General features: G+C 34.2%; 1 long non-coding RNA gene across 2 annotated transcripts; it reads right to left on the bottom strand.

Moving 5' to 3' along the window:
* Positions 1-684: 684 nt before the first annotated feature.
* LOC113114311 (uncharacterized) lies at positions 685-3721 on the bottom strand. 2 transcript variants are annotated; one of them, XR_003293711.1, is made up of 4 exons: positions 3328-3721; positions 2251-2316; positions 1992-2166; positions 685-721 (listed from the first exon to the last, which is right to left on the bottom strand). It is a non-coding gene; the product is annotated as an uncharacterized LOC113114311 (long non-coding RNA). The 2 variants fall into 2 exon arrangements; XR_003293710.1 differs by lacking the exon at positions 685-721 and having other exon boundaries at positions 1746-2166.
* Between the last annotated feature and the right edge of the window lie 7428 nt (positions 3722-11149).

Genomic DNA, 11149 nt, shown 5'->3' with positions numbered 1-11149 from the left:
GCAGGAATCTGTCAGAAGTCCCTCTAGGTAAGAATGACAAAGTTAGTCATAAAATGTGCACATTTACACAGATAGAATGTAAATTTTAAAAATCCTAAAAATGAATCCTATTACATTTCATCATATGGTTAAACAGTATTTTATACACTTGGTTAACACTTTGAGGTAAACTAACAAAACAAATGCGGTTTAATCCAGTCCTGCAATGCCATCATGAAGATTGTTGAAACTATTTTAGGGAGTGGTGATTCAATGCTATGAATATTTTGAAGAATGTTCTTTGTAGTGATGCTGAACCTGATTCCATATTACAGAGTGTTGTTTCGGTTATTTAGCTTAACAGAATAGATAATTAAATAGAAAACTGTCAGTACATAATAGAAGCAGCACAAACTACATCCTCCAAAATCATCATATTACTGAATCACCTCAATTCAATTTAATCAAAAACAACATTGTAACCATTATTGCAGGATGAATTAAAAGTAAACTGCATTAGTATCCTCAAATTGAAAAGTGTCTGTATACAGTAGATGTCCTGTTAAGAAGCATTTCACCTAGTCCGAGTTTCTCCACTCAAACTCCATTAGGTGGCGAAGAAAGGATGACACGGTTGTTTATTACTGTTGTCTTTCTCTTCACAACTTCCCCTGTCTTCCGACTCACTCCGGTTTTGGCGGTTCATTTTGTTCCCTCCTCTGGGTTTATCCTCAAGAAAAACCTTTAAGTAAGAAACAATGAATGTAAGAAAAAAAAAAACATCAAATTCTTAATATAAATAAAATTTAAAGGAAAATTAATTTTACTATACAATTGAAGTACAAAAGAATCTTAAAAACAGGCTTAAATATTTTTTGAGTCTGTGTGCTGTATTTCTTAAGCCATGAGCAAAAAAAGGCATTTTAGATTTCTTATCCCTCAGTGCCTTTGCTTTAAATGTTTTTGGTAACACTTTGGAATAATGGTTCTTCATTAAAGAGATAGTTCACCCAAAAAATAAACTCTGTCATCATTTATTTCATTTTGGGGCACCATTTACTTCCATTGTTTTTTCCCTACTATGGAAGTGAATTGTGCATCAAAACTGTTTGGTTAAAAACATTATTCAAAATATAATATTTTGCGTTCAGCGGAACAAACACATTTGGTTTAGAACAACTTGAGGGCTACTAAATGATGACTGAATTTTTATTTTTATTGAGTGAACTGCCTTTTCTAGGTAAATGCAGGAAGTAAAGCAGGACAAATGAGTAGTTCTACAGTATCACTACAGCTACTACCAATAACTTAAATGGAAAAAAGAATAACTAATCAGTACATAATTTTAAATGTAGGACTGGGATATTTTTATTAGGTAATCAATAATTACTGAATGAGATTGGCCTCATTAAATAATAATAATTATGAAATACCTTTCTACTAAGTTAATTACTAATCACAACATTAACCTTTGTCTGAGACAAAACCACTGGTCCACATTCAGTGTAAAAAAAAAAGAAAAGTGATAACGTCTAAGTAAGGTTGTGATTAGTAATTAACTTAGTAAAAAGGTATTTCATAATTATTAGTATTTAATGAGGCCAATCTCATTCAGTAATTATTGATTACCTAATAAAAAATATCCCAGTCCTACTTTACTATTACTTACTGGTTAGTAAATCTTGTTTCCATATTAGTTATTAATCCTGCATAGTTACGTAAAATGACAGGCCATCATTCTAAAGTGTTTTCATAAATTATATTTATCTGCCAAAACAATCCAAAAATGTTGTTTGTCCAGGACTTAAATTCCTCAAGATAATTTTATCTTCTGGAATTTTTTATTTTGTAGTTTATTTTGGCAGATGAAATATAATGGTACCTGGCTAGTTACAGCTACAAGAAAGTAAAAACCTATATAATTTTGGGATTTAGTTAAACAGACAACTAAACATGTTAAACTTTGATTTAACAGAACAAAACAAAGTGTGGAGAAATGAAGATGTACTTACTGTTTTATGAGTTCCAGTGTTGCACAGGCAGTCTCCCCTTGTATTCAATGTTGAAAACGTAGAAGAAGATGAAGAATACAGAAAGGCATCTGCACATCCCAGGTGCTCATCCAAAACATAGGCCACCTTTCCCTCAATGCTTACCATCCACTTTGTGGAAGAGAAAAATTGTGACCTAAAAAAAAAAAAAAAAATTACAAATGTTTAAAAGGCAAATACTCATTGAAGTACACTAACATTGCACAAAACCTTCTCTTACCAAGCATTATGAGTCTTGGTGTGGCTGGAAGGCTCATGTCTTTCTCGATGGATGCCTTTATTGTAGCTGTTTTTAAAACACAAAAAGACCTATTATTACTACATGTTTAAAATGCAGCTTAAAAATAACATTTCATAGACTAGGCTTAATTCGCCTTAAATGAAAGATTTACTTTGCTCGAAAAAAAAAAAAAAACATCTGGTTTTTAATCCTAATTCAATACACTCGTCTTTTCTTTTTTTTTTTTTAACGTTAACTTTACCTCAGTTTTTAGCCATAATGCTGAAATGAAACCGTTAAAGGAATCCAGAACCGTGAGCTCTGGCCTCTGCACTGCGCTGCTAGTTCCTAATCAAATTCTTAAAGCACACTGTCGACCCAAATGTCAAAAATGAGGAAAAATATAAAAACACCGTTTAAATGGAAAAAAAAAACACGATGCTATTACTCAACTAAGTTAGAGGGCAACGTTATTTACTAACTAACTTCGTCTTAATGTAACGTTAAGCTTAACTGTGCTCGATAAAAAAATGCTTTTAATCGGTAATTCAATAAACCCACAAAGTCTTTCTTTAAATAAAACGTTTGGTTTACCTCAGTTTTTATCCCCAATGCCGACAAGAAACCGTTAAAGTCTCCAGAACCGTGAGCTCTGGCCTCGAGCAAAACTTGCGACTGCACTCACTGCTTCCTAATCTAGTTCGTAAAGCACCCAGTCGACCCAGATGTCAAAAATGACAAAAAACGACAGTTTAAATAAAATAAAAAATATATAAAAAAACTATGCTATTTCGCAACTGTGTTAGGCCAACGTCAATTTACTAACTCCGTTTTAATAAGCTGCTATTCTCGATGAAAAAAATCATGATTTTAATCAACTATACTGCTAAAACACGACGTAACTGTTCCGTGTTGTTAGCGGGGTTAATTCAATAAATTCAACTCACAACGTTTTTTTTTATATATATATATAAAACGTTAGGTTTACCTCATTTTTAGTGCCAATGCTGACAAATGTTAACCTATAAAATTGGGGTGCGGACAACCGCGGGCACACGCAGTCACACACATATTTACCTTGCTTGTTTGCTGTTCTTCCTCTTCCTTACTCACGGGGATGAAAAAATCTTCGCAAGGTGTCTGTCCTTGGACGCAGCTCTTATTATGTTCTCCGGCATCGTCAGCTGATCACTCTCCTCGGGCAAAACTTCAACCCTGCACTTGATGGTTCCTAATCTAAATCGTAAAGCAAATCCTGACGATCCAAATAGCGCCAAATAGTCCGTTGTGGTAAATACAGTATTATACTTTATTTTTAAAAAATACAGCAAATCACTGTATTTGGTGTTTAATGTCACAGAAAATTCCCATGATGCAAAGGGAATTACAGTTATAAACTGTAAAGAGAATTTACAGTATTATACTGGTTGATAAATGGTAAATAACTGTAGAAATTACAGAAAAGTCTAACAGTGTAACTGTGAATTATTGAGGCATGTATGGCATGTGTGCAACATTGCAAATTTATATAATTTACTATGCTTTTTTCTTTCACCTATTTTTTTTTTATATACAATGGCAGTGTTGCCTGCCATTTTTTTGTAAATAATTCTGAATTTACTGTCAATTTCTGAATGAAAATTGTTTCTACATCAATGGTTTGCTTGAAAAGTGTGCTTGTGGTGTATTTCTGTAAAATTAATGTCATTTGGTTTAACCTTTTTTCTATCTAATACAATGGCATTCATTCATTTTTCAGTAACTGCTCTTCACAACCCCTCAAATCAGGAAAAAGCCATACAACCTTCAAATCATGTCCTGCTATTCAGACATAGAAAGGCAAACCCGAGTCACACACATACACTAATTGTCAGAGGACCTTTATATTTCATGACGCTTTCAACAGGCAGAATGTCGGGTTTATGCTTTTTTTTCTCCTCTGTTGGGATGATGATGATGAAGACGAGGAGAGCATGCTGTCACACATGGCTCCTGACGACAGATAAGATGAGCTGGAGGTCCAGAGATCCTGACATTTCCTTAATGCATCTCACCTCTTTCTTTATAATTGGCTGCTGTTGATAGATTCCTCTTCTTTGCATGCCAACACTCTGTAATAACGCTCTGACATCAGTCTCAGAGAGTGTTACCATATATACACACCTGTGTCATCACCGTTTGCATGTCTCACACCAGCCAAATCCTTTTTCTTATGTTCTCAGGAATCCTTCATGTCCTGCATGAAATGATGACTGACTCACGGACAACGGAAGGCATCATGAATAGGTAGGTCTCTTGAATAATAATTTCTCTTGTTATGAATAGAAGTACTGTAGATGTGACTATTATAAACAGCAGTGTGCCAGGCACTTATACCTCAATTAAAACACCATAATGACTGTGCAAACAACACAAAGATCAACCACCTTATTATGAAATGCATTCACACACAAAACAGGCATAAAGAGCATAAACATGTTGTTCTCTTCTATTTTCTCTTCTGTTTTGAGAGTCTGCTTTAAACGAGAGAGAGAGAGAGAGAGAGAACATTTTTTAAAGTGTTTATATCAGTTAATTGCTATAATATTTGAAAAAATTTAAGAAAAAGGATCCTAATTATTATATCAAAATTATAATTGCAGCAAAGACTATGCAAATTAGTTAACTGAAAATGCTTGATGGCTACATATCTTTGTTTTAATTTGCTAAAATTTGAAAAAAAAAAAAATTACGTAATTTTATTATGGTTTATTTTTGTTACTAATATTTTGGTAAATATTTAGGTTGTCAATTTTATAACTTCTATCATAAATTATGAAACACTGGTTTAGTACAGAGATGTTTTTGTAAAAAAAAAAAAAAAATTAAACATATTTTGCTTTTGGAATGATTGGAACATTCTTTTAGTTTCTGTAACATTCTGGAATATTCTGGTCCTTACTGGAATACTCCATTGTGTAAAAAGTAAAACTTCTGTTGTTAGCTCAGTATTATGCATGTAGCATAATTTTAATGCACAAATGACAACAGATTGGCATGTATAAGCTGGCTGCATTATCTTTTTCATGAGTGCTGTTAATGATACACAAAATAAATAATGTGATTTTCATGTACAGCATGTCAAACAAAGAAAAATAAGAGCCAAAAAAGTATCACTTTTTAAAAGTATCACTGGAAAACAATTCCAAAAATGAAACAATCCAAAAGAAAACAATTCCTTGCATTATACCGTCTAACCTTTCTCCGTCTTCTTTTGCGGCTGAAGTAAACAAACAAATATGATTCCACAGCTTTTGTTTACTATAAGGCCAATATTATTTCTACCTTGACATTTGAGTAGTTGTGCAACATCAGACAGAGGAGCATGTGACTGCCAGTTGAGTTTTGACGTGTTTGACTTCAAAAAGAGATAGAATAGATTAAAGGCAATCACGTTTTTTTTTTATTAAGAAGGATGTCAAGTTTTCTCCGAGCAGCGCTTACACTTATACATCTTTCCCTCTTGTTTAATGAGAGATTCTTCTGTTTTAAGTGTTAAATGGATCTGCTTGTCATTCTGTTACACCAGCTTGTCTTACACCTGCTGTTTGATAGACATTACACAAAGATTTCGATTTCACAGAGGAAGCAGGCCAGACGTGCATTCATGGAACTTTTTGACAGCTGCATTGCTCATTTTTGTCCCCTCAGTGCCAAAGGGAAGAAAGAATGGGAGAATAGAAAACATAAGAATGTGTCTCTTATGTGGGAAGAGTGAATGGTTGAACCTGTCAAAGACACATCCCTTTGGAAGAGCAAACCCAGGGGTACAAAAAGAAGCATCACTCGGGACCAAGTGATGCTGTAAAAACTACCAAAACCGATTCGGTTCCAAGGGAATTATGTGAGCAAGACTGGATATCTGTGAAAAGACTACACTCTTAGAAGAAAAGGTTGTATATAGAACCTTAAAAAATCTCATAAATAATTAAAATAGAGTTTCACCTACATCTACATATTACAAAATAAGTCCATTATAAAATTACATTAATCTATCACTAATAAATAACGCAAATATACAGATTCATCTAAATTCCCATCAGGGTTAGAACAACATCAAGCACCTCAAAACTACAAATCCATATTAATATAACTCACAATGGAAAATACAGAAATAGAAGTACTTCAAATATACAAATTCATATTAATATCACTCATGAAGAATGTGAATACATAGATTTAAAATTCAGATCAACATTTCAGAACATCAAGTACTTCAAATCTACAAATTTACATTAATATCACTCATAAAGAATTGTAATTACAGATTCAAATTCAGATCAGCATTTCAGAATAACATCAAACGCCTCATATCTACACATTTACATTAGCACTATTCACGAAATATCAAACTATTATGATAATTGATTGTACATTTTGAGCACTGGGACAGACAGTTTTATTTTCTGGCTTCTGGAGACTTTAAACAGGTATTGCTCAACAAAATTCATCATGCGAGAGATGTGCTTGGGGTATTCCACACTGAATATGAAATAAGTAACAAAGAGGCACTCATCCATTTCACACAAGCATTATTCACACATGCAGTTTCTCACTTTCTCTCTGTTGTTAATTCAAATAAAAATGTTATTCTTCAAGCTACATCATTTGTATATCTGATTTAAAGCATGCAGAATCCTAGATCTAAAGGCCGATTGCTAAAAAAAAAAATGCATCAGTGATTCGCAATCCCGCTCCGAACTCCCGAGCAGAATCAAAATGATTCGCGAACCCCAAACTGACTCAAATGATTAGCGATCCCGCTCTGAACTCCCGAACAGAATCAAATGATTCGCGAACCCCAAACTGACTCAAATGATTCGTGATCCCGCTCCGAACTCCTGATCAGACTAAAATGATTCGCGAACCCCAAACTGACTCAAATGATTCGCGATCCCGCTCCGAACTCCCGCACAGAATCAAATGATTCGCGAACCCCAAACTGACTCAAATGATTCGTGATCCCGCTCCGAACTCCTGATCAGACTAAAATGATTCGCGAACCCCAAACTGACTCAAATGATTCGCGATCCCGCTCCGAACTCCCGCACAGAATCAAATGATTCGCGAACCCCAAACTGACTCAAATGATTCGTGATCCCGCTCCGAACTCCTGATCAGACTAAAATGATTCGCGAACCCCAAACTGACTCAAATGATTCGTGATCCCGCTCCGAACTCCTGATCAGACTAAAATGATTCGCGAACCCCAAACTGACTCAAATGATTCGCGATCCCGCTCCGAACTCCTGATCAGACTAAAATGATTCGCGAACCCCAAACTGACTCAAATGATTCGCGATCCCGCTCCGAACTCCCGAACAGACTAAAATGATTCGCGAACCCCAAACTGACTCAAATGATTCACGAACCCGCTACGAACTCCCAAATTGACTCAAATTATTCTAAGAAAGAATAAGTCGCTTGTAGCTTCAGGAGGGGGTTAAGGCCAAAATAACAAACAAAAATGGGATGCTAACTGAAAACAAAGTAATCTAACTTACCTAGCAAACATCAACAACATGTCTCTTCCCTGACTTCCTCATGTTACATACGGAGTTAACACACAGTATTAACAGCAACAATGACTTACTTCTTAGGATGTAACAAAATGGGTAACTGCATTATTCGGTGTATTCAAATGCATTTATGAATGCATGTGCATGAATGATCACAAAATTCAAGATATGGGGGTTAGAAAATGTATATATTTATATCATTTTATGTAATTAATAAATATCACACGAAGAGTGCCATTTGAGTTTTTCTCCAAATATCAGCATGATTAAAAAGTGATATTAAGTTACTACAAACAATAATTTAATTACAAAGACAAAATGTTGCATAATAATGTAATATATGAATGAATAATAGCCTAAAGAACCTTTGTGCTCCAGTGTATCTCACCTCGGGCCTGTCTCATCTTAAAGAGAGCAGCTTGTTCCAACCAAAAAGTTGTGGATCAACCACCTGTTCTACTTTAACAAGCTCAGTAACACATTGAAAGGTCCAGCTGTGCTTATATTTGCCAAGCCTGCTTGTTTAGTAAAGATTCATTTGCATAAAAGCATACACTGTGCGATTAAATAAAGAACATTAAGTCCCATATAAACAGCTTTAACAGCCTGGTTCGTTAGCAAATAGCCAATCGCTAGGAGTGCTGGCTCACTCAAGGGAGCTCCAGAACTCTTCTGTTCATTAGTCACCATGGACAGGAATCAAATATGACTTTGTGTTGGAAAGCCAGATCCTGTAGAGGCCATGTTGTGTTGATTTTAGTTGTTTGTTTGGAACAAAGGAGCTTACCGTGCTAAGGTTGGTTACATTATTATCAAGCGCTGAATCATTATAGCTTGCACTCCTCAAGAACCTTTCCTGTGGTTTCTGGCATCAATATATTAGCAGAAGATCCTTTAAGTCCAGCAAGGTGCAAGGTGGAGTCTCCATGGATCGGATAGGTCAGCACATCTCATAAATGCTCAGTTGAGTTGAGATCAGGAAGACTATAGCATTTGGTCCCCATGTGCATTAAATGTGGCAAGACCCTGATGCTGGTTCACAGATTGTCCATCCTTGCACCTCTTTTTAGGTACTTACCACTTGAAACGGGGAAATCTCAACTAGACCGGTCGTATAGAGATGCTTTGACCCAGCTGCTATAGCATTGATTGTGTAACCATCACTATTTGGCCATTTTACTTGCCCTTTTCTCCTGCTTCCAACACAATGAATTAAAAAACGTACTGTTGCCTAATCCATCCAAACACTTGACAGCTGCCATTGTAATGACAGAATCAATCTTATTCTCTTCAGCTGTCAGTGGTTTTAATGTTGTTGCTGAACAGTTTATCTTAAAGTACAGACTGCCCCAGTGTTGAGTGTTGAGAATAGGGAGGGGGGTCTTTTATGTCTTATTCAAATTAAATATTGGCCAATTAAAACTCTCATAGGTTCAGCTGTGCAAACGTATTAGCATGAGTTAGAGTAGTTGTTTTCTTTACTCTTTTAATTTGCTGTTATATTGCATGGGGAAAGAAAGAAATTAAATTAGCATCATAAATAGGCTTATTGTCAATCCTGGTTCCTATAATACCAGTAGGATACTTATCCTCATAAGGATATTATATCATATTATACACTATCAAAACATTAAACTTCTGTAAACTAACACTTTTTTTTTTTAATTCAATGAAAGCGAAAAAATTAGAAAATATATGTAATATAGATACAATGTACAGATGTCACATGGGGGAAACATTTTAAGAGAAACACTACAAACATATTATAGTTTGTTTATTAATCGGCTACATAAAGAAAGATGCAAGATGCAGTGTCTGTTTCTTATTCAATAAACATCATGTTGCATGACGTCTAGTCATTTAGAGCTGAAAAACACTGTGAGATGTCCTCTTCACCTTACAAGAAGAAAAAACAAGCTCCATGATGAGCTTGAATGATGGCAAGGTTTGCTGCAGTGTTACTAACAGAAAACGTGCTGAACAAGAGATCTGCAATTGCTGTCGCAAGAGTTTTCAGGCTTAAGGAGACATTCAGCATTTAGTGAACACACAAATCAAAGCTGACAACATAATTACAATAGTTGAGCGAACTCAAAAATCTCAAATTGCATGTTTGTCTAGAGAGTAGTTGCAGTTCTCAGAACAACTAACATTGTTATGTTAACCCGCTTCTCAGACACTATAGTTATATACAGAAGTTTTTTAAAAATGTTTTACCATTAGAAAAGACGTTGTTGTTGTGCACTGTGAAGGTTAGCGCTGGAATTGCTGCTTCAGAAGGTGAAATGAGCAGGACCTTGAGTGACCGGTGCAGTAATTGTTAGGAAGTGAAGTGGATACCCACATGAGTATTAGTGATGTGAAAGCAATGGGTTTAGTTAATAGGGGAGCATCAGCAGTGTACAGCCATTGTTCATGCTAAGATGAGGATCTTGACATTTTACTGAGGCTATTGTGCTCGTTTCAATAAGATTTCCAGCACTGCAATCACAGGCTTTGATGTAACACAATGAAACTGTAGTGAATTCGGCTTTCTGAGAGTATTCCTGAGCACAGACGGATCATGCATTCAATGTGCAAGTGGATTCTGTAAAGGTGTGTGCCTCAGTAATTTAGAAAATTAAGCTTGTTTATTTAGCATGATCTTACAGGCTTGTTCATATATGCATTGTTTACATTTACATTTTGTATGTTTATAAACATATATGAATGTATCGACAGCCTTTGAAAGGATTTATTTATACACAGCATAAGATACGTAAAAACAGTTATGATTATTCTACGAATGCAGTTTTGTTAGTTTACTATTACTTATAATAAAGTATTACTCATTTTTCAGCTGCTATAAATTTCATAACAATGAAATTATTTAACAATAAATGAATAATTAATTTAAATGTAATAGTTTAAAGTGACAGTAAATCTAATAAAAATATACTATAAATAAAAAATAAGTTTCTTAATTTACCTGTAATTAATTAATGACATGACTATTATTAACACAGTCAATATATATATATATATATATATATATATATATATATATATATATATATATATATATATATATATATATATATATATAATGTTGATAATGCTTAGTATATATGCGTAAAAATGTATATGCATCAAAATAATTATATATAAAAAGTTAAGCATTAAATTTATAAAAATAAAAAATTAATAATTAAATGCAATGAAATAAACCTATTAACTGATAAAATGTAATGAAATCCACCCATTAATTAATCACAATTCTTTTTTTTCACTGCCTGTCATTTTTAGTTGCAATTTTCCTTGTATTTGGTTGATATTTTAACCCAGTACCTCAAAAATAATAA

The sequence above is a fragment of the Carassius auratus genome, chromosome 14 (assembly GCF_003368295.1).
Source record: "Carassius auratus strain Wakin chromosome 14, ASM336829v1, whole genome shotgun sequence".
Taxonomy (NCBI): Eukaryota; Metazoa; Chordata; class Actinopteri; order Cypriniformes; family Cyprinidae; genus Carassius; species Carassius auratus.
This window is presented reverse-complemented; position numbering and strand designations above follow the sequence as displayed.